This window comes from Canis lupus, chromosome 4 (assembly GCF_003254725.2).
Source record: "Canis lupus dingo isolate Sandy chromosome 4, ASM325472v2, whole genome shotgun sequence".
NCBI lineage: Eukaryota > Metazoa > Chordata > Mammalia > Carnivora > Canidae > Canis > Canis lupus.
Window position 1 is genome coordinate 17,969,767 of NC_064246.1, and position 22,559 is coordinate 17,992,325.

At 34.5% G+C, this 22,559-nt stretch overlaps 1 protein-coding gene across 4 annotated transcripts in view; it reads right to left on the minus strand.

Moving 5' to 3' along the window:
* CTNNA3 (catenin alpha 3) overlaps positions 1 to 22,559 on the minus strand; it is a 1,671,697-nt gene that overhangs the window by 245,670 nt on the left and 1,403,468 nt on the right. The window lies entirely within an intron of this gene.

Sequence of the window (22,559 nt, forward strand, 5' to 3'; positions counted from 1 at the left end):
GGAAATGGATAAAAGACATGAGCTTTCACTAGAGAATAAGCAGGCAATAAATAAACACAAAAATATGTTTATCATCTTCAGCCACATTGAAATTGCAAAGTAAACCCACAATAAATTGTCCCTACATACCTATAAGAATGGCTAAAATAAATAATAGTAACAATATCAAATGCTGATGATGATGCAGAGAAACTGGATCATTCATACAGTGTTAATAGGAATGTAAAATAGTACAGCCACTCGGAAAGACAGATGCTTTCTTTAAAAAAACTAAGCATGCAACTGCTACATGATCTAGTAGTTGCATTTCTTGGAATTTATCACAGAAAAATAGAAAGTTATGTTCACACAAAAGCCTATATGTGAATATTTATAGCAGCTTAATTCATAACAGCCCCAAACTGGAAACACCCAGATGTATGTTAATGGGTGAATTGTTCAACAAACTGTGCTACACCCATGCCATGGAATCCCACCACTTAGCAATAAAAAGAACTGAACTACTGATGGATGCAAGAATCTAGACAAGTCTCCAGAGCAACTATGCTGAGCATAAAAAGCCAATCACCAAAAGGTTACATACCGCATGATTTCATTTATGTAACAATCTTAAAATGGCAAAATTAAACAAATAGAGAACAGATTAGCACTTGCCACTAGTGAAGGAGAGGAGTGGGAGGCAAGTAAGTGTGGCTATTAAAGGGTGCTAGGAGGGATCTTCGTAATGATGGAAATGTTCTGCATTTTTACTATATCAATATCAACCTCCTGGTAGTTTTATGTCACCACTGGATGAAACTGGTAAAGGGTATATGGGATTGCATCATATTATTCTTTAACAAAATGACATGTGAATCTACAGTAATTTTACATACACTGTTCAATCTAAACTTAATAACCAGAAAGATATTCACAAAGTCACAAAAGGGATTTCTAGATTGGGAAAATTTAAAATTTTTCATTTGTATTTTTGTTTGTGAACTTACTGCTTTGGTAATAAGAGGAAATACAATGCTCTTGTAATCTAAACTATTACATACATGTAAACACATCCTTATATTCACATCATTATAATGTTCTTTTTTTTTTAAGATTTTATTTATTTATCCATGAGAGACACAGTGAGAGAAAGGCGAGACACAGGCAGAGGGAGAAGCAGGCTCCATGCAGGGAGCCCGACGTGGGAGTCGACCCTGGGTTTCCAGGATCAGGCCCTGGGCCGAAGGCGGCGCCAAACCACCGAGCCACCTGGGCTGCCCTATTATAATGTTCTAAGTGTGATAGTAAACTTTTAAATCTACCCTCTATTACTAAAAAGGCAACCTGTTTTCAGGGTATTTTATGGCAAAAGTACAAGCTTCTAATTTGAGTAAAAGGACAGATGAGTTGAATTGTAAAAGTGCTGGCTTTACATTTTCTTTCTATCCTAGGTACTCTTAGATTCACTAACATTTACCAAAAATTAAATTTTCTTTCAGAGCTTAAAAGTCTTAGTTCTAAATCTCAGAGATTCTGATGTAATGACTTTATAGTATGGCTTCATATGGTCAGCCAGATAAAGCAGCATCAGGAACATACTGCTTTTGCTTAGCTGAGTGTTTGTGCCCACGCACATACATGAGCTTCTAATTTCTGTATAGGATCCCTATAAGTTTTCATAAAACTGTTGTCCTATTTTCTTTTTTTTTTAGATTTTATTTATTCATTCATAAGAGACACACACGAAGAGAGAGAGAGAGAGAGAGAGGCAGAGACACAGGTAGAGGGAGAAGCAGGCTCCATGCAGGGAGCCTGATGTAGGACTCTATCCCGGGACTCCAGGATCATGTCCTGGGCTGAAGGCAGACGCAAACCGCTGAGCCACCCAGGGATCCCCCTGTTGTCCTATTTTCAAAAGCTGAAAGTGAAGTGAAGCCCAGTGCTCAGTATCAAAAATCAAGAGGCTATTTAAATGATGATGATGAGAGCTTTCAATGAACACAAAAGGTGAAACAGAAAGAAGCTGGATAAAGATAATTATATTCTAGAATCCAAAAGGCAAGAGAAAATCAAGAACTTAGAAGTCAGTATCATTGAGGAGGGAATGACTTTTAGTTCTAATTGATTCTGTAGTCTCCTAGAAGGTTTGATTTTTCTTTTGAAATATAAAGGTATAGAATATAAGCAGAAATTACATACCAGACACAGACCAAAAGTTATCCCCAAATCATCTATATATGTAGGATAATTAAATTCTGGAGCCCTCAAACAAAATTCTTCAATGTTATCTCCTTGCAGTACTCTAAACAAACAAGCAAACAAACAAACAAAAACCAAAAATCTTTGCCATAGGCCCTGGGAAACTCATGTTTTCATCTACAATATGGCAATGCTTATTTGTTTTAACTTGAAAGATTATTATAAGAAGGAATGTGTGTTAACTATTAAAATCTTACAGTGTAAAAATATTAGATCAACTTAATTATTATGGCCCTCTAAAACTATGGAGAGGGCTCAGGGTGAGAAGCTAAACTAAGCTTGAAATACAGTGAAGGAACAAGGGGTTAGTGGAAGGGGAGGGGGGTAGGGGGATGGAGTGACAGGGCAATGCGCACTGAGGGGGGCACTTGACGGGATGAACACTGGGTGTTATACTATATGTTGGCAAGCCGAACTCCAATTACAAAAATAAATAAAATAAAAAATAAGAAGTACAACGTTCCTCTGCTGCGTGATTGGATATACTCGGGAAATTTACTTTGTGCCTAAATTCTGTTTAGTGATAGGTCTGCCATCTAGTGGCCACTTGAATAAATACAAGTTGTCATCATAAAATTCCCATGAAAATATTAGGTCATCAAAACGGACCATTTCCGATCCAAATGTAAACAGACAAATTTGATTTGTGGGAGGCAAATTTTTATTCAGGGATTTAATTAAAGATAATTATGCTAACTTAAAATACTCTATTTGTAAAATCAAACTGAGAACAACTCTTTTACCTTTATACTGACTTCAAAATAAGTTATTTTCATAAACTTCTATTTAGTTTAAAAGAAATTCTTGTACTAAATTAATTATTTTTCATCTAATTATCTTTTATTTTAAAAGCATGTTTATCTTTTCTATTTCTTAATTTAAATGATGAAATGGAATTTTCCTCAGTACAGATTTGTGCTGCCAATTTACCAAAGAATCAAGTTATCAAATAAAACATAAACATGGTTTCAGATTTTGAATTCTAAAGCATAAATATATTTTTAACCTACAAGTGATACAAGAACTATTTGGACTCTTACAAAATTGGTATTGTTTTGATTTACTTGTTAATATAAGTGACAGCTAATGCTAGGTCCTCTATGCTCATTCTCCCAGCATAATTTTGCCCAGTGCTACACACTCCCACTCTCATTTCCTTCCAGAGTACTAATCTGATGGCTTATATTGCTAAAATCCCCAATATCTTTTTTTTTAAGATTTTATTTATTTATTCATGAAAGCCACAGAAAGGCAGAGACATAGGCAGGGGGAGAAGCAGACTCCATGCAGAGAGCCTAATGTGGGACTCCATCCCAGGACTCCACGATCATGCCCTGAGCTGAAGGCAGGTGCTTAACCGCTGAGCCACCCAGGTGTCCCAAAATTTCCCCATATTTTAAAAAAGTTTTTTCATATCACTGAAAATCGCATCTGCATAGTGCCTAAGAAGTATACTGAACACACCCTGAGAAGTTGTTCCAAGCTAAATTCATGTGACAAATGTACAATATTCACATTTCAATGCTATAATTGTTATCCTAATTTGTTTGTTTTCTTGGCTGATATGCCTACTCAAATTATAGTCCTTTGACATTCCAATCAGTTACAGTAAAGCTATTCAAATAAATAATACTTAAAAATCCAATAACCATTAGCCATGTTTTTAATTATTTTTGCATTCAGTTAATTTCCTTTTAGGCTTATTATTGCCTGAGATAACAAGTTAGCATCACTTCATTCAAATTGAAAATAAAGATAACTTTAAAATTGCTAATATTGTGTAAAAATGTCTAATGATAATCCACAAACCCATATCCCATGTTGTTGACATCCTAACTAATATCTGCAAAATTCAGACAATATAATGAAATAATATCTTCAAACTGCTTGACCCTTAATTTTATAAGATCCATATTTATTTTGTTTTTTTTAATTTTTTCCCATCTTTATTTTGAATTCATAACTTTAACCTTTTGTACTCAAGTATGGCAGCCTGAAAGTAATGCCTAAGCTCCAATTTAAGGTATGAATATTCATCCAGTCTTCATAAATATACTTATTGTTAACTAGGATTATTTCATGTGATAGCTGAGACTAATTCTGCCAAGATTTAATCTACTTTAGAATGCAGCACCCCAAAATGTGGACTTTTCTTTTTCTACTGAATCTATGTACTTTCTAGCAGCATAGCCAAACTCTCAGGATCTCATGACAAAAAGGAGGAAGAGGAAGAAGAGAAGGAGGACGAGAGGAAGAAGATGATGGAGGAGGAGGAGGAGGAGGAGGCTAAGAAGGACAAAAATGAAAGATGATTTTACAAAGGGAGTAATTTCAGACTTCTAAGTGAAAGCAAAATATCCATACTCATAGTATAGCAAAGTCATTCACAAGATTAAAATTACAGTCTCTAAATATCAAAAACCCACTACTTTATTGTGTGTCAGAGACATATCCTGGGCCAGTTCATGAAAAGGAGTATAACATTAGATGTACATTAAAAACAAAACAAAACAAAACACTACAATATGGAAAAATGAGCCCTTACTAGGAATTCTGGCTCCTAAAGCCTCCCCAGAAGAGTTCTCAGGACCACTTCGGGCTTTTGCGGCAATTTCCTTAAGGGAAAATCCATTACAAAAGGGTATTTATTTTTCAGAAGATAAGATGGGATACCATGTATCAGAGAGAACAAAAGATTTAGAGGTGGGGAATAAAAATCAATTCATACAAATCTTTAGATACTCCATCCCCGAGTCAAGGGTTTGAACATTACAATCAGCCAGCCCTCCACCTGTTTTTGTGAATATTTACCTACCATGCCCATTTGTTTACATATCATGTAAACAATTACAATTTATAATGAAAAGGCTCATTACATGAAGACAATTACATCTATAAACATCTGTGCTTGTGGGACACTGAGAAATGGCCCACCCAAAGACATCTATGTCCTATTCTATAGAATCTATGAATATTGCTTATATAGCAAAAGAAGTATATCTCCAGATGTGAATAATTTATGAATCTTAAGAAGATTATCCTGGATGATACTTCGTACTATGTGGATTGATACTGAACCAGCCTTACATTCCGGGGACAAATCTCATTTGGTAAAAGTTTACAGTTTTAATGTTGCTAAACTTGTTTTACTAATATTTTGTCAAAGATTTTGTTGTGTATATTTATAAGAGATATTCTCTATTTTTTTTCTTGGATGCCTTTTGCTGTTTTGGCCTGATATAACTAAATGGAAATGTCTCCCTTCCCCCTTTTATTTTTTTAAAGTAGTTTGTGAAGAATTGATGTTAATTATTCTTCAAATATTTGGTAGAATTTACTCACAAATGCCTCTAATCTTTACAGTCTCTAAATATCAAAAATCCATTACTTATTACTTTATTGTGTGTCAGAGACACACAAAATGGCTCTAATCAGAGGCATTTCTTTGTGGGAAGATTTCTGATTACTAACTCAGGTTTTCTATTTTTTTTGGGGGGGAGTCAAGAAAAATAAGAAATAAAATTATCTCTATTTGCAAATGTCATAATCTTGCATGTAGAAAATCCTAAAGAATACAGAAACTATTAGAGCTAATAAACAAGTACAGCAAAGTTGCAGGGTATAAGATCAATATATACTACCAATTTTACTTCTACACATTAACAATAAACAATATGAAATGAAATTAGAAAGAAATTCCATTCAAATAGCACTCAAAAGAATAAATCTTTATGAATAAACTTAACAAAATAATTATGACTTTTACATTAAAAGCTACAAAATGTTGAAAGAAATTAAAGACATAAATAAATGGAAAAACATCCTACAGTCATGGATTGGAAGATTTAACATTGTTAGATGTCACTACTTCCCAAATTGTTATACAGATTCAATAAAATTTTTATCAATGTTGTAGTTGCAACATTGTCAAGTTTATTTTAAAATTCATCCAGGGGCATCTGGCTGGCTCAGCTGCTAGAGCACATGACTCTTAATCTCAGGGTAGTGAATTAAATCACCACGTTGGGTGTGGAGCCTACTTTAAAAAAAAAAAAATCATATAGAAATGCAGAAGACCCAGAACTACCAAAACAATCTTGAAAATAAACAAAGTTGGAGGACTTAGAATTAATGATTTCAAAGTTTACTATACAACTATGGTTATTGAAACAGTATGGTATGGGCATAAAACATAAACATGTGTGTGCATTTCTCTCAGTGGAAGTGAACTGAGAGTTCAGAAATAAGCCTTTACATTTATAGTCACTTGGGTTTGAATATATGTGCCAAGACAATTCAGTAAGGAAAGAACAAACTTTCTGGAAAACATTACTTGGACAAGTATATATCTACATGCAATTATAGTTCCATCCCTCCCTCACATCATATACAAAAATTAATTTAAAATGCATTAAAGACCTAAATATAATAGTTAAAACAATAACTTTAGAAGGAAAAAAATGTAAATACCACAAACTTGAACTTGGCGATGGTTTCTTAGATGTAACATCAAAAGGAAAAGCAACAAAAGAATACATATACTGGATTTCATCAAGTTAAAAATGTTTGTGCTTCAAATGCTAATATCAATAAAATGAAATGCAAAGCTACAGTATGGTAGAAAATATCTATGAAATACAGGTCTGATGTTATGTACCTAGAATATATAAAGAACTTATAAAGAACTATTACAAGTCAATAATAAAAATACAAATAATTTGAGAAATCGGCATAGGATTTAAATAGACATTTCTCCAAAGAAGATACTAGAAGGGCCAATAAACCTACTTAAAAACTGATCAACATCATTAGCTATTAGGGAAATGCATAACAAAATCACAATGAGATATCACTTTACAACTACTAAGATGTTTATAATTAAGACAACAAACAATAACAAATGTTGGTGAGTGCTGAGAATTTTGAGAAATTAGAACCTCATATCTTGCTTGTGGTAATGTAAAATAGTGTAGCACTATGGAAAACAGTTTGGCAGATCCTCAAAAAAAATTGAACATAGTGGTAACATAAGACTAGCAAGTTTTATTCCAAGTATGTACTGAAGGGAATTGAAACAAGCCTGATACATGTTTTCATAGCAGCATTATTCATAAGCTAAAAAGTTGAAACATCCCAAATATCCATCTCTTGATGAATGGATACTAAAGGTAGTATACTGATACAATGGAATATTATTAAACTATAAAAAGGAATGGAGTACTGACACATGCTATAATGTGGATGGACTTTGAAAACATTCTGCTAGGTGAAATAAGTCTACTGCAAAAGGCCACTTATTTTATGAGTCCATTTATGTGAAATGTACAGAATAGAAATGGAGACAGAAAGTAGATAAAGGGCTGCCAGGAATGAGGGAAGAGGGGAAAATTGGGAATAACTGATAATGTATATGGAGTTTCTTTTTGAACTCTATGAAAGTATCCTAGAATTAGATAGTGATGATAGACAAGCAACTTTGCAAATACAATAAAAACAGTTTAATTATACTCTTTAAAAGTGTGAATTTTATAGTATCACTATATTAATTTTTTAAAGTTAAAAAATAATTTGGTGTGATCATTAAAAAGTATTGATCATAGATATCTTTAAACATTTTGAATATAAAAGCAAATATAAAAAATTACCATAGGGGTTCCCTGGGTGGCGCAGTGGTTTGGCGCCTGCCTTTGGCCCAGGGCGCGATCCTGGAGACCCAGGATCGAATCCCACATTGGGCTCCCGGTGCATGGAGCCTGCTTCTCCCTCTGCCTGTGTCTCTGCCTCTCTCTTTCTCTCTCTGTGACTATCATAAATAAATAAAAAAAAAATTTAAAAAAAGTATCATAAAAACAGTGAGAAGACAAATCCATACGTAAACATTTGTAAATTTTTCTTTGGAAGTTTTATGTAAATTCAGTAATTTACATATCTTTTAATGACTTATATTTTGTTTTTACTTATTGTGATTACTTAATTTAAAACAAAGATTGGCAAGGCAAAGCCTTTGGACCAAATCTTACCTGTGACGTGCTTTTGTAAGCAGTTTATTGGAACATAGCAATGACCATATTAGCTAACACTGTTTTTTTTTTTTTTTAAATACAATAAACATTGAGTAGTTGCAACAGAGATACTATGCCTCAAAAAGTTGAAACTCTTTGCTCCCTACTTCTTTACAAAAAAATGATGCCCCATTATCAACAAGCTCCTCTGGAGCCAGATCTTGGTTTAAAATAACATTCTCCAGTAAAAGGAATCAGGGCTTGAAAAAAAGGGGTGCTTCTAAGAATGTGGCAGAAACATATAAAATGTTCCTGGAGAATCTTCTACTGAGAAAATGTAAGGTTGTACTCCATAAATAAATAGTTGGATAGATACATGGATGAAAGATAGATGATAGATGATAGATACATAGATAGATAGATAGATAGATAGATAGATAGATAGATAGATGATAGATAGATAACACAGAAACATGTAAAATAATGAGGATACATTAGATGGACACAGGAGCAAACTTAAAGAGCCCCATCTGGTCAAACTGGAAAAAAAATAAACAATAAAATAAAATAGCATTGGATTGTAATCCAAAGTATACATATTTATAAAATGTATGAATCTATGCTAATATAAATTAATAGGTGAGGAAAAAACAATCTTCCATACAGAAATATTACAAATAATTTATGTTGTTACTCAGTCCTCAAGGAGGTGAAACATAACTCCCCGCTTAATTGTAGGTTGAACATAGTAACTTCATTCCAAAGAAAACAGTGGGGAGAGGCAGGGGAGTAATTTTATAGTGGAGGATCCTGATAAACATCATTCTAGCCAGATGATCAGGGTTCACATCAAAAGTGGTAAGTCATGTTAACAATATGTATTCTTGATATGATGTAATGAAAAGGGCACTTTACCTCTGTGGCCTTCCTCCCCAAAACAGGTAACCTCCATCTAATCATGAGAAAACATTAGTCAAATTCCAATTCAAGGGCATTCTATAAAATGCTTGACAAGTATCTCAAGACTGTTGGGTAAATCAAAAACAAAGAAAAAAAGTCTAAGAAACTGTCACAGCCAAGAAGAGCTTAAAGAGACATGACCGCTAAATGTAATGTGATATCCTAGATGGGATCCTGAGACAGAAAAATGACATTAATTAATAAAGAAAATCTAAATGAAGAATGGACTTTGATTAATAATTGTGTTGCAATTATGATTTTTAACTGTCACAAATGTACCATTCTAATGTAAGATACTAATAACAGGGGAAACTAGAGGTTGGAGGTATATGAGAACTCTTTGTACAATCTATCCAAATTTATGCAAATAATTCTCTATAAATCTAAATTGATGATGTCTCTCATGAATAAATAAAATCTTTATAAAAATAATTGTCAAAACCTGGTATAAACAGGCAATCTCATTGTTTTTCATATCTTTTTAGACATATTTTTGTTTTCACTTCCTCACTCCTAATAATAATCTTTTCCTTTCCTTTATATTCTTTGTTTTTATTTTGTTCTTATTTTGTTTTGTTTCATTTTGTTTTTAAGGAGAGAGAGGGTGAGAATCAGAGGGGGCGTGGGGTAGGGCAGAGGACAGGAAGCAAGAGAATCTCAAGCAGGCCCCATTCCCAGCACAGAGCTCAATGTGTGGTTCCATCCTGAAGACCCTGACCTGAGATCATGACCTGAGCTGAAATTGAGTCAGATGCCCAACCAACTGAACCATCCAGACACCTCATTATTGAATGTATAAAACATACTGACTTTCTGTCCTTTGTTTGATGATTCCAGTATTTGAAGTCTTTATCAATCTAATCGCCTGTTTTATTCAGTTGCTCATGTTACTTAATTTCTTTGTGTGTTTTGCACTTATCTACATAAATTCTTTTTAAGAGGTGCATTGAAGATTGGTTCTTTCAGATGAGATCTGCATTCTCTTCTATCAGGAAACACCATCAACATGGAACTGTCTCCCAAGTACTAACAATTTAAGCTGCAAAACAAAGAATCAAGCAAATAATCCACTCATGCCATGGTGTGTTCAGATATTTAGGGGACAGATTTTGTCTGGCTTTTCAACCAGTTCTAAGGCTCCCAATAGGCAATTTCCTTTGGTGATGCCAATGGGGGAAAAAAGTAGGCCCAAGTGGGATTTATTTTCAGTTCACCCATACTTAAAGTGTGTGGTGCTTTGGCATAGGTTTATGTGTGTGACCAACTATGAGACTGGTCAACTCCGGCAAGCCCAAGGCTTAGTCTTCTATCCCTGAACTAAAAATTGGTGTTCATTAGGTTTGACAGATATAGTAATAGCCCAGTGCACCTTTTTGAGTTTGCCCTACCATTTAATTTTAGGACTGAGGAAATTACTTACATTCTGAAATGTTAGTAGATTTATTCTAAAAGTTTGTTTCTATTTCAGCTCATTTTATGATTTGTTCTAATAGTCGATCTCAGTGTCTAGTCTGTCACAGTATCTGATACAAAAGTCCATCAATAGTTTTGAACTAAGTTAATTGCTGAATTGATGATTCTCAAAAAGCAAGGTATATGCATTATAACCATCTCCAAATATATTAGAAACCCTGTGATCTGATAACAGCAGTTTTATAGGTAATTAAAATGTTTGGTTAAAATGAGTACATAAAGTTTCAAATGTAAGTACATTCATTTGGAAAACCTTAGACTTAGAAATCAAAATGCTTATTTTAGTAGAGAATTATTAATAGAGCCCCTGCTCTTCACTCTTATATATGCAACACCAATACTAGCATATAGTCCAATACTTCTATGTCTGTTTCTTTAAAGAAAAGATAGATTTCTGTTAATCTGTGAAAAATAAATGAAGGTGCATGTTTATAAGCTTTTGATTCTTTTTCCCTGATATTTTGTTATTGTCTCACTTCATCAAATATGATGCAATCATCTATGGATTTTTCTTTATATAGAGCATTTTCAGATAATTCAACTAGTCTAAAACAATCATTATTAGTTTTCCATTATTATTTCACTGCTGAACAAAACATATTTCTAAATTATAATAACTAGACTCAATAGGCAAAGGTAGCTTTAGGAACACTGTTAATTCGTAGTAGACACATAACTCCACCTGTAGAAACTGATATTATGTGTCTTATGGAAGAGCGGTCTTGGAGGCCTGGGAGTATACTAATAGTAGCTACAGCATGGAGGTTTTACAGACTGAGTGGCCCACATCATTAATCTGTTTATAATGGTCAGTTGGGATAGGTTTTGTTGTACTATATATAATCTCATGTCACAGAGCCTTTGGTACAGATCTTGTTCTGCAGGATTTTTCCCTTTAGCCATTCACATCATAAACACCTAGTTTAGCCAATGCCCTCTGGACTGGCTTGTAAGGATTCTTTGATCAGTCATTTTCCTGATTATGCACACATTGTACATGAACTAAGTTTTCTTTCTCCACCAGCAAAACCTGAGTTCTAATCCATTTATTTCTTTCCTTATCTCAAATGTTTGTTTTGTTTCTAGGGTTCTACTTCTCATTTCCTTTCTACATCTTCTAATCCTGTAATCTCTTTCATAAGATTTAGGACTTTGAGCAAGATAAGACACTCACATAACAGACCAGCATCATCTCTTTCCGAACAAGGAGAACTGAGTAAATGAATCAAGCTAAACCTTCCCAAAGATCCTGTCTGCCAGCTGGTAGATCATTCTTCAAAGACAAGGGTCTTTCACTAACAGAGTCTGGGTGTAAACAGCAATGACTCCATAGCAGAAGACCTTTGGAAAGTCTACCCATAAAATCTCTGGCAATTATATTCCTGAGGCAATTGTATTTCTGAGGGATTTCTGGTAATTGTATCCCTGTATTCCTGCACAATTTATTCCTGAGGCAATTGTGTTCCTGTATTCTGTGTTCACTGAAACATTTTCAATATCCACATTTATTCATTTTATATTGAAAGTATATGAGATTTCCAGATCAAATCTAGAATTATACCCTTTGTGATAATGTGATGAAAGCCAGGACAGGCCTTCACATGCAAAAGGGGATTCCATCACTAATGTGTCACCATTCCTGAGAGAGGGAGAAAAACCTTTGTTCCAATATAAAATATTCTTAGAGAAGTTCTTGATTGGTGGGTCTTTAGACTTGGGAATGGAAATAAATGTCTCCAGAGAAAAGATGGGACATGAATCTCTAGGTTTATGACCTTTGAAAAGTCTCCGTGGTCCTAAACTTCATTCCTCTTGGAAATGTAAAGCACATAAATGTAAATACATACCTTGGACGTCTTTCACTACCTTATTGTTCTTTAACTTGGAAGGTCTATCCATTAGTCCAATTAGCAGATTTCTTCATTCAGAAAACTGAAACCATGCAGAAACAGAAAAATCTATACTCTATAGTCCCACAGTTATACTTTCTCTGTCACCAGAAATCCTTGTTGTGCAATGCTACTGAAGTGATTGCCCTGCCCTGAGATATATTAGTATCTCAATGAAAGTTGCATGGCTTTTTTCTCCACTCCTATGCTACTCATGCATTTCTCTACTCCTGCATTAGTCTAGATGCCTAGATTCTGAGCTATGAGTGCATGCATTCCTAATCTCGCATCTGTGCCCCATTTTCCACTATTGATGGATTATTCATCTGAGCACTAAATATCTCAGAATGGTCACTTTCTGAGATGACTTGTCCTTGCAGCCAGCTCCCATGGATGGATAAGCTTCATTTGGACGCAATCAGAGGCACATTTTCTTTCTCCAGGCTCATTTTAGAATATAAAAGTATCTATTTTTGAGGTCTTAAGCACTTCACAGTTCTACCAGGAATCCCTTTTAACCCCACTCAACAATCAAGAAAGTTTATCTCTTCATTCTGAAATCTTTCCAAGACTCATATAATTAAGCCCCTTAGTAAATTAAAGATATCTTCTTTTAGCTTCTTGTTTAATTAATATTATATTCTTCTAAACTCTGCCAACTAAATACTTCCAACTATATCATGATTTTTAAGAAAGGATCTTCCATATTTTAGTGATATCTCCATCCTTCCCAAAAGAAACATACCCTATACATACATGCATACACATATACTCTCAGTAATTAAATATTGCCTGATAGATTGGCTTTAGAGATAAAACAGTTTACAGTGATGAAAGGAATTTCACACCACATTTACACATTCAGCAAATATTTTGGTGCTACAGAGTAGAAAGAATCTTGGGGAAGATCATCCCAAAGTTTTAGACTATGTTTAGATATCCCAATCACTTTGATAACAAACCTTGAGGTAAGCTGATACATAAACTCCACAAATCCATCATACTTTCAGCAGTTTTAAAGAATCAGCAATCCTAAATATAATGACTTGCAAATAAATTAAAAATTCTTTTTCTCCCCAGTTTTAAAATAAATACTCAAATGCTTAACAGAAGCAACAAACGCCCCGAGGGATCAAACATTTGCCTTCATTACTAGCTTCACCTCCCTTGTACCTTAAACTCTAGCCAAGCTAACCTGTCTCTATTTCCTCAAAGATAATACTTTCTCCCAGCTTAGAGTGTTTGCAATTTTTCCGTCCCTTGTCTGAAACATTTTTTACATCTTCCAGCTTGTATAAGTAAGTTTCTTTGCATATAAGTTAACTTACAGTTGTGTTCCATTCACTTCAAATGATTAACTCTGATTGAAATTATACCGTTCGTGTGATTATTTGATTGATTTTATTTCCTCCACAAGACAGTCATTTCCTGAGAGGAGGGACCATCTGTTTTTTTTGTGCCCTGTCGCATCTCCACTGTATTGTATGGATTATAAAGGCTAAGTCCTCAATAAATTTTTGTGAATAAAGTTAGTGAATAAATTAGAGAAGAATTTCCTTAGTAAAAATAAAGGTGTATGTCTCTATTTATTGAATGGTAATGAAAGCCATAACCATTTGCCAGATCTACTGGAAGAAAATAGAGTGAGAAGAGGGTCTAAGAATAAAACCTTGAGGATCTCAGTATATAATGTCTGGGCAGAGCAGGATGCTACTGCAAAGGAGTCTGAAAAGAACTATACAGAGTGGTTGAATAAAAACTGTAAGACTGTGGTGTCCAGAAACAAGAGAAGAATCTATTTCAAGAGGAGTAGAGTGGCTATAGAAAGATCAGATAAAGGAAATACAAATATTATATATATATTTCATATATATAATCTCCGTTGGATTTGGCAAGAAGGTCACTAATGGTCATAATGAAAGTTGATATGATGGCTTGATGAGAATGGAAGTCATATGACATCAATAGGCCAATTCTGAACTACATAATCTGAAGGAATTATCATCTCAGGAATTGTCCCTAAAAGTAATGCTGTATTGTCCAAAACCAAATGAGAATCTAGTAGAGGCTTCTCAATTACATATTAGTAATTAATTCAATTATCCTTATTTCTTAGTGTTCTGCTTCATTTATCTCAATATGAGAGCACAATTTACAGCAGTTTTCTTCCCCCAAAGCATAGCAACATATAGTGGGCTATCCTTTATTTATTAATAACCCATCTCATAGCTCCTGTGGGTGCATAATATTCACTGAAGTCAATAAGAATTATGGGCACAGAAGTACCTCAAGGCTGACTCTGTAGTACTCAAGGATATATTACCCATATATAGCTAAATGGCACTGGGATAGTCAGTGACTATAATTGTAATAAAACCCATTATGCCTTTTCTTTCAGAGAGAGAAAGGAAAAAATGATGAAAATTTAAATATGGCATATTCTGGAAATAGTACACTATGAAACAGCCACAGGGATTTTCAAAACTTGATAATCTAAACATAGACAACTGTTTCAGTGTAGGAGCAATTTATTAAGGAGCCATAGTCCTGGAATACAGGTATAACCTGGGAGATATTTTTTTAAATAGTAAAATTAACATTTTTCTTAGTAAAATATTACAATAAGGTAATTATGACTACATTTCTCACTAATCATTTGATGTGCCAAAATGGATAGATTTAAAACATAAACTAATTTACTATAAAATTAAATTCACATTTGTTGAGAATTTGAAACAGACATGTGATAAAGGATAATACCGACTCTATTTCTTTTCTCAGCTTTACTACTATGCACATCCTACTCTCGTCTTCTACAATGGTCCATGTGACATGGCTTTGCAGAGCACCTCATTATTCACCAACAGACACCTATCTATGCTAGACCAACACTGCAAGGATCAGGTTAAGTAAATTTATGTTGAAAATCAGGCTCTAGTCTGCCTTTTCCCCACTACTGAAATTAAAAAAAAAATATCCTGAATATATTTTATATGTTATTCAAATGACTCAAAGGAATGCACTTTGTTCTAGGAGAAAAATTAATTTAATTTGCTGTATGAAGTACAACCAAAGACCTTTCTCTTAATAGTGTGACTGCACATGCACTTTAAAAATGACATTCAACCATTTAGGTAGACTCCTATGTATAAAGATTTATTTTAGATCTCTAACGAAACTAGAAGGATTTTTATCATATTGGCCACTGATGAACGGAGCCTACAGATTTCACAGCAACTAGATATCACTGAGAATTAAAGAACAGATCAAGAGCTTTCCAATATCATTTTTTTTTGATGACCCTTTATTTCCTCTATAGATAACACTGTGGAAAACAGGTTCATTAAGACTTCTCCATCAGTCAGAAATATCTAAAATGCAATCTTTGAGCTGCTATGTCATATACTACCAGTGACCAAAAGAGAAAAAAAAAAAGGAAGATAAAACAAACAAACAAAAATCTTACATTTAGCTAAAATTGTGAGTCCTTTCTGACATCACTGATGATGTAAATAACATTATTAAGAAAATTATTGCAGGTGAATTTATTTGTAATGTCATGATCAAATCATTTTGGAAGGTATGTGTAAAATTTTGTCTCTCTTATCAATAGAGTACATTTATTCAATGCCAGTAATATACCAGGTGCTGCAGCAGAAGCAAACCAGATGGTCCAAGAATTTCCACATGGGAGAGCAAACTTGGGCAAGTCTTTGAATGCACTTTTTTAAATCTTTCCTACTTTGCTACAGAAAACTGTCAACTGGAGTAAGTCACTATGCTAAGGCAGAGTGAAATTAATGGAACATTATCAATATATCCTCTAATTTTTATTGCTTGTGCTGCCTTAGGCAAAAGATCTATTTTTATAGTGAGATGAACATATATACAGAATGTTAACAGATTCTGAAAAAAGCAAAATCCTGCTGGGTGAACACATGTTAGCTATGGCCACAGTAATGAACTATAAATTAAGGTTTTTAAAGCATTGCCATCAGTGTGTAAAAATATCTATCTATAACTATTGCCAATCTCCACACACACACACACACACACACACAGCCACAGAGAATCTTTAGCAAAGATATTTGTGAAAGTGAAAGCATTCTAAATCCTTCAAAGGAGGAAATTATTAAAGAAAATCATATAATATTTATACAAGAGTTCTATGTAGTTTTAAGATTTCATTTATTTATTCATGAGAGACACAGAGAGAAAGAGAGGCAGAGACACAGGCAGAGGGAGAAGCAGGCTCCATGCAGGGAGCCTGATGTGGAACTCGATCCCGGGTCTCCAGGATCATGCCCTGGGCTGAAGACAGTGCTAAACCGCTAAGCCACCGGGGCTGCCCGAGTTCTATATATTTTTTAAAAGAATGGGGTTTATATTCAAGTGCCAAATTGGAAAGATATATATAATATATTGTTTGATGGCCAAAAAAAAATGAAAGTTTAAGAAAATATAGCAGGAGTTAAAACTTTTAAAGCCTATACAGGCCAACCAGATAACATCAGTGAGTGAAGTAAGTGTCCAAGTCCAGATTCCCAAGAAAACACATTCCCAAGGATGTGAAGCAAAGCTTACATATTGAGACTGCAATCCCAAACCAGGAAGCTCAGAGGGGAAGAAGAGCTTAAAATTAAAAGATATCCCAGGCAAAGTCAAGGTGGTATTTTACCAAACTGGCTATGGCTTCACGAAAAGATTCAGTTGGTTGCTTCTCCAAAGACAACATTTCCAGACAGCCATACAGAACCTCCATGTCTCTATACCTTAGAGAAAGGAAAGAAAGATATATTTGCTAACTCCTTGAGATCTACGCTTCATTGATTCACATTTGCATTAATGACAGGAATTAGTTTCCTTCCTTCCAGGTGGCATCATCTGGCTCCTTGGATGACTTTGGACGAAAACCACATTCCATGCCCTGTCAACAGGACACTTTACATAAGCATAGAAGTAGTAGAAAGAGCCAGAGACTCTTTATCTGTTTAGTTTAAGCAGGACACTCCAAAGCAATTGTGACTCCTACCAGATAGGCAGAAACAACAGAGGCCACTGTAGCTCATTGCAGAGGTAGCTAAGCCCCAAAGAAGAGTTAGAAGCTGAGGCAGATTCAGTTGCAATGGTGGCACCAGCACTGGAATCCTCCATGAGCTAGTGACCAAGGGCACAGTGGACAAATGAAGTTGAGTGAATCAGAGCAGGCTCATGAATTGGATCTGCTATATTAGGCAGAGCAAGTTATAACTGACACTCATCTCCAGTGATGGAAATATAGAAAGGAATGGTAGAAACTGGGGAGAACTCAAGACAGCATGCTGCTACCCAACTCTAAGAAAACTGCTACTATGCAAGGATGTTGGTCCGTGTACAAAAGCTGCATTAATTTGTAATTTAAATCAAAACTTACACAAGACATAAGATTTCTATTCTTCCTCATGTCTAGAAGCCCAGTGATAGCCAAGAGGTATGGTTGAAGGAGAAATTCTTGAAATCTTTCACAAAGAATTTTTAGTGACATTTTAATATCTAAGAATTATGGAGCAAATAAAAGCCTAGTAATGACCGGCAGTTTTCTGGGGTGTTTTTTATCTGAATACAAATACCAACTTCTTATAAACCTTGTGACTTGAGGTTAAAAAAAAAAAAAAACTATGTTCATCATCAACTTGAGAGGATAAAAGTTCAGTTCAGAGATGCCTAGAGAAAAACATATGAGGGAACTATACAGGAGGAAAAGCTCTATGGAGGTAAATGGGAATAATAAAAATATCATTAAGAGATTGATTTTGTTTTGTTTTTGTTTTTTATTTTTGATAGGAGGTTAAAAATAGGCTTGAGAAAAAGACTCCATCTTTCAAATCCCTTAGAGCCACACTAATTCTATGTCTAATTCCTAAACCTTTCTAAGATTGGGGAAACAAATTTTACTAGCTTCTTGTTTGTTCTCCTCTTTAAGGATAATTCTTTTTTTTAAGACTTTATTTATTTATTCAGGAGAGACACAAGAGAGAGGCAGAGACACAGACAAAGGGAGAAAGCAGCAGGCTCCTTTCAGGGAACCCAAAGGGGGACTTGATCCCCAGACCTGGCATCACGCCCTGAGCCAAAGGCAGATGCTCAACCACTAAGCCATCCAGGAGTCCCCTCTTTAAGGATAATTCAATTTTAGTTATATTGTCTCTACTTGGTCAGGGACTGCTCAATCATTTTTCAATATTCTAAAATTTTATTATCGTTTCTCATCTGAGACTACTTATTTTCCTGAATTCAGTTCTTTTGTGATTATTTATATTATATATATAATATTATGTATTTTATGAGAATGCTAACACATATATATTTTATATATGTGTTAGCATATGTGATTATATATATATATATGTTAGCATTCTCAGTGAGATCTGAAGAAAAAGCAGAATATAATCTATGTATAACCTACCACCTCTAATTAGAAGCAGGACAATTCCTATTTCAGGAAAATTCTCTCATGGAAGATTATAAGAGGGATGACTTCCTGACTTATTTGGTGAGTCAGTATAACTTGGGTAGCAAAACCGGACAAGAAGAGAACAAGGAAATAAATCACAGATGAATATTATACACAGCAAAACTATTAAATAAAACACTATAGCAAATTGAATTTGCCAGAGTGTAAATTATAATACTCATAGGAATGTGGGATTGTTTGACATCAGATAATCTATCAAAAATTATCATATTCACATATTAAAGGAAAAAATCTATCTTCTCAGTAATAGTCAATAAAATTCAATACTAACAATAAAATGCCTTAGTAAATGTGAAATAAAAGGAAACCTTCTTAAACTAAGGAAAATTACCAACTTAGAAACCTATAGCATATATACATACATAGAAAATATATACATTCTGGGATCTCTGGGTGGCTCAGCGGTTTGGCACGTGCCTTCGGGCCGGGGTGTGATCCTGGAGTTCTGGGATCGAGTCCCATATCGGGCGCTCTGTGTGTAGCTTGCTTCTCCCTCTGCCTGTGTCTCCACCTCTGTGTGTGTGTGTGTGTGTGTCTCTGATGAATAAGTAAATAAAATCTTAATATATATATATATATATATATATATATATGTTCTAAACATTGTATAAAGTCTTTAATCCCTTGCCTATTGTCTTCAGTATTTTAGTGAGAACAAATATTGCTAGGTCTTTTTCTTCCTTTTGAGGATTTTGAAGAAATGTGTTTTCATTCCATTGGGCTTCTAAATAATTAATATGATACTATTTTTTCAACTCCTCTATGAGTGTTAGTAGCCTACACTGGAAGATCAAATCTTCTTTTTATCCTGCCCAACACAAAATTTTCTTTTTTAACTAAGGGGCTATTTACATCATGTGAGTTCCTTGCTGCTAACTTGACTCTCTCTTTTCTGGCCTGATTTTCAAAGTTGGCACGATATCCTTGGCTTCTCTCCTCTGAGAAATCTGAGTTGAAAGGTGATGCTAGCTACTCTTATCAAATCATTTAGCAGAAAGCTAGTGGAAGAAGCACCAGTTTTATATAAAAAACTTCAAAGACTATATTAAAAACATCAAAATGTAACATATTAAATTGTTTTTAACCGAATAACCATGAAATGCCAACTACCCAAATGAATATATCTCTCTTCTGGTAGCTGACTCTATTGTTTGTTTTTTTTAACCACATAAAGAGAATTCTATTTTATAAAATGATGTCCATACTTAAACTTTTTAATGAGTCAAAAATATTTGGCACAATATACTGTTTCCTGCTTACATTTCAAGATGAAATATCATCACACATTATCTCACAACAGTTTACTTCATTCATTCATTCATTCATTTGAGACAGTGTGTGAGAGTGGAGGAGGGGCAGAAGGAGAGGAAGATAATTTCAAGCAGACTCCCTACTGAGCACAGAGCCCCGTGACGGGCTTAATTTCTCATGATCCTGAGATCATGACCAGAGCTGAAACCTAGGGTCAGAAGATTAATCCACTGAGCCACCCAGGCAACCCTAATTGGTTTACTTTTTAACTAAATACTCATGGACTCAACACAAACAAGAAGTGGGACTCAGAAAAAAATAATCAACTTTCTTTAAACTCCTTTCTACCATATAATTCAGCCATCCCACTTCTGAGTACATATCAAAAAGAATTGAAATTGGAAAAAAAAAAGAATTGAAATTGGGTTATCAAAGGAGTATCTCCACTCCCATGTTCATTGCAACACTATTCACAAGAGCCAAGATATGAAAACAATCTAAATGTTTATCAATGGATGAATGGATAAAGAAAATGTGGTATACAACATATCATGTAATATCATCTGCCTTAAAAAAAAAAAAGGAAACCTTGCTATATGTGACAACATGGATGAACCTGGAGGACAGTCACAGAAAAACAAATACTACATTATTTGACTATATGACATATCTAAAATAGACAAACTCCTAGAAGCAGAAAGTAGAATGGTGGTTGCCAAGGGTCAAGGTGAGGGAGAAAATGTGGAGTTGTTACTTAATGGATCATTCACACTATCTACACTCATCATCACTTAAGAATATATATGATTAATTTTTCCTACTTTAAGTTATTTAGAATGGATAATTTCTGGAGATCTGCTATAAAACACAGTGCTTATAGTTAGCTATCCTCTACTGTAGATTTAAAACTGTTACAAAGGTAGATCACATGTTAGGTGTTCTTATCAAAATAATTTTTAAAAATTTCTTTCCACAAAATTTTGATGATGAAGATCCACTCAGAAACACATGTATATACCCCTACACACACACACACACACACACACACGTGCGTGCTCATCTTGTTTCAGAGAGTCAGACCAGAACTGACTATCCAATAGAGCGAGGGTGATTTCAAGGGAGAAGAAAAGATGTTATAGAGGCAGGCTTCAGGATCGGTGGGACAATGTTTTACATCAAACCAGTAGAGATAGCAGAAAGGCAAGAGTACAGTCCGAAGCAAAGGGATCTGTAACCAAGGTCAATGGAATGAAGTGAACAGCTTCTGAAGCATGAACAAAAGTAAAATAACCTGGAGTGATTACCTGACCACCAGTTCTTACAAGGGTTATATGAGGTTTCAGATAGGAATGGAGTTATTAAATGCACTGAAGCGGTTTGAATAAATACTAGCTAGTTTTGAAATGATGATTTAAGCTCTATGATGAAGTTCAGTATAAAATATGGATGAGAATATCACAATCACTGGACTTCTCTTCAGAATTGCATTGCAAATGTGTCCAATAAAATTTTCTTCATGTAATTTCTAATTTATGACCATGGGCAGTCCTTTTATATTTCTGTTCAATCCTCCTATTTCTGAAATATGCATACAAATCACATCCCTGTGCTTATAGTATTTTCCTGAAATCTTGTTGTATTAAACATTACTCAGCATATAAAATCTAACTTAATAGCCGAGGTTTAGGCAGTATTTTGCTGTAAGGCAAAATTGCTTTAGGTTGCAGTTTGTAGAAAACATTCTACCTATAATGATTAAAAACTCCAAATCACCCTATCTTCCTCATGACTCCAGCATTTAGATTAGAATTTTTCTTATTATCCATTGTTACTGACACCTTTGAAACCAGTGTTGCTAACTCATATGACACCTTGACACTCAGTTCCTTGAGCTCATTTACTATAATGACTGACTTCTAACATAGAACTTATCGCCTGGTATTTCTCTATCTTCAAAAGTTAGAACCTTTTTAGGTGATATCAATCCCATTCTCACTAAACTATTAAACTTCCATGTCATCCACATCAAACTCTCTACATCACCATTTCTTTTGTCATTTGCTTCTCTAGCTTACTCCTGACTACACTTTACTCACTACCCAGACTAAGTGTCAGCATCCCTCTATCACTACTGTCTTCCCTCACAGCCTGTCTTCGGAAGGTTCTTTCCCTCTTCTGCCACCATCACCTATCCAGTTTTCCCAAGGCTGCTGATCTTTGATCCCACTTCCA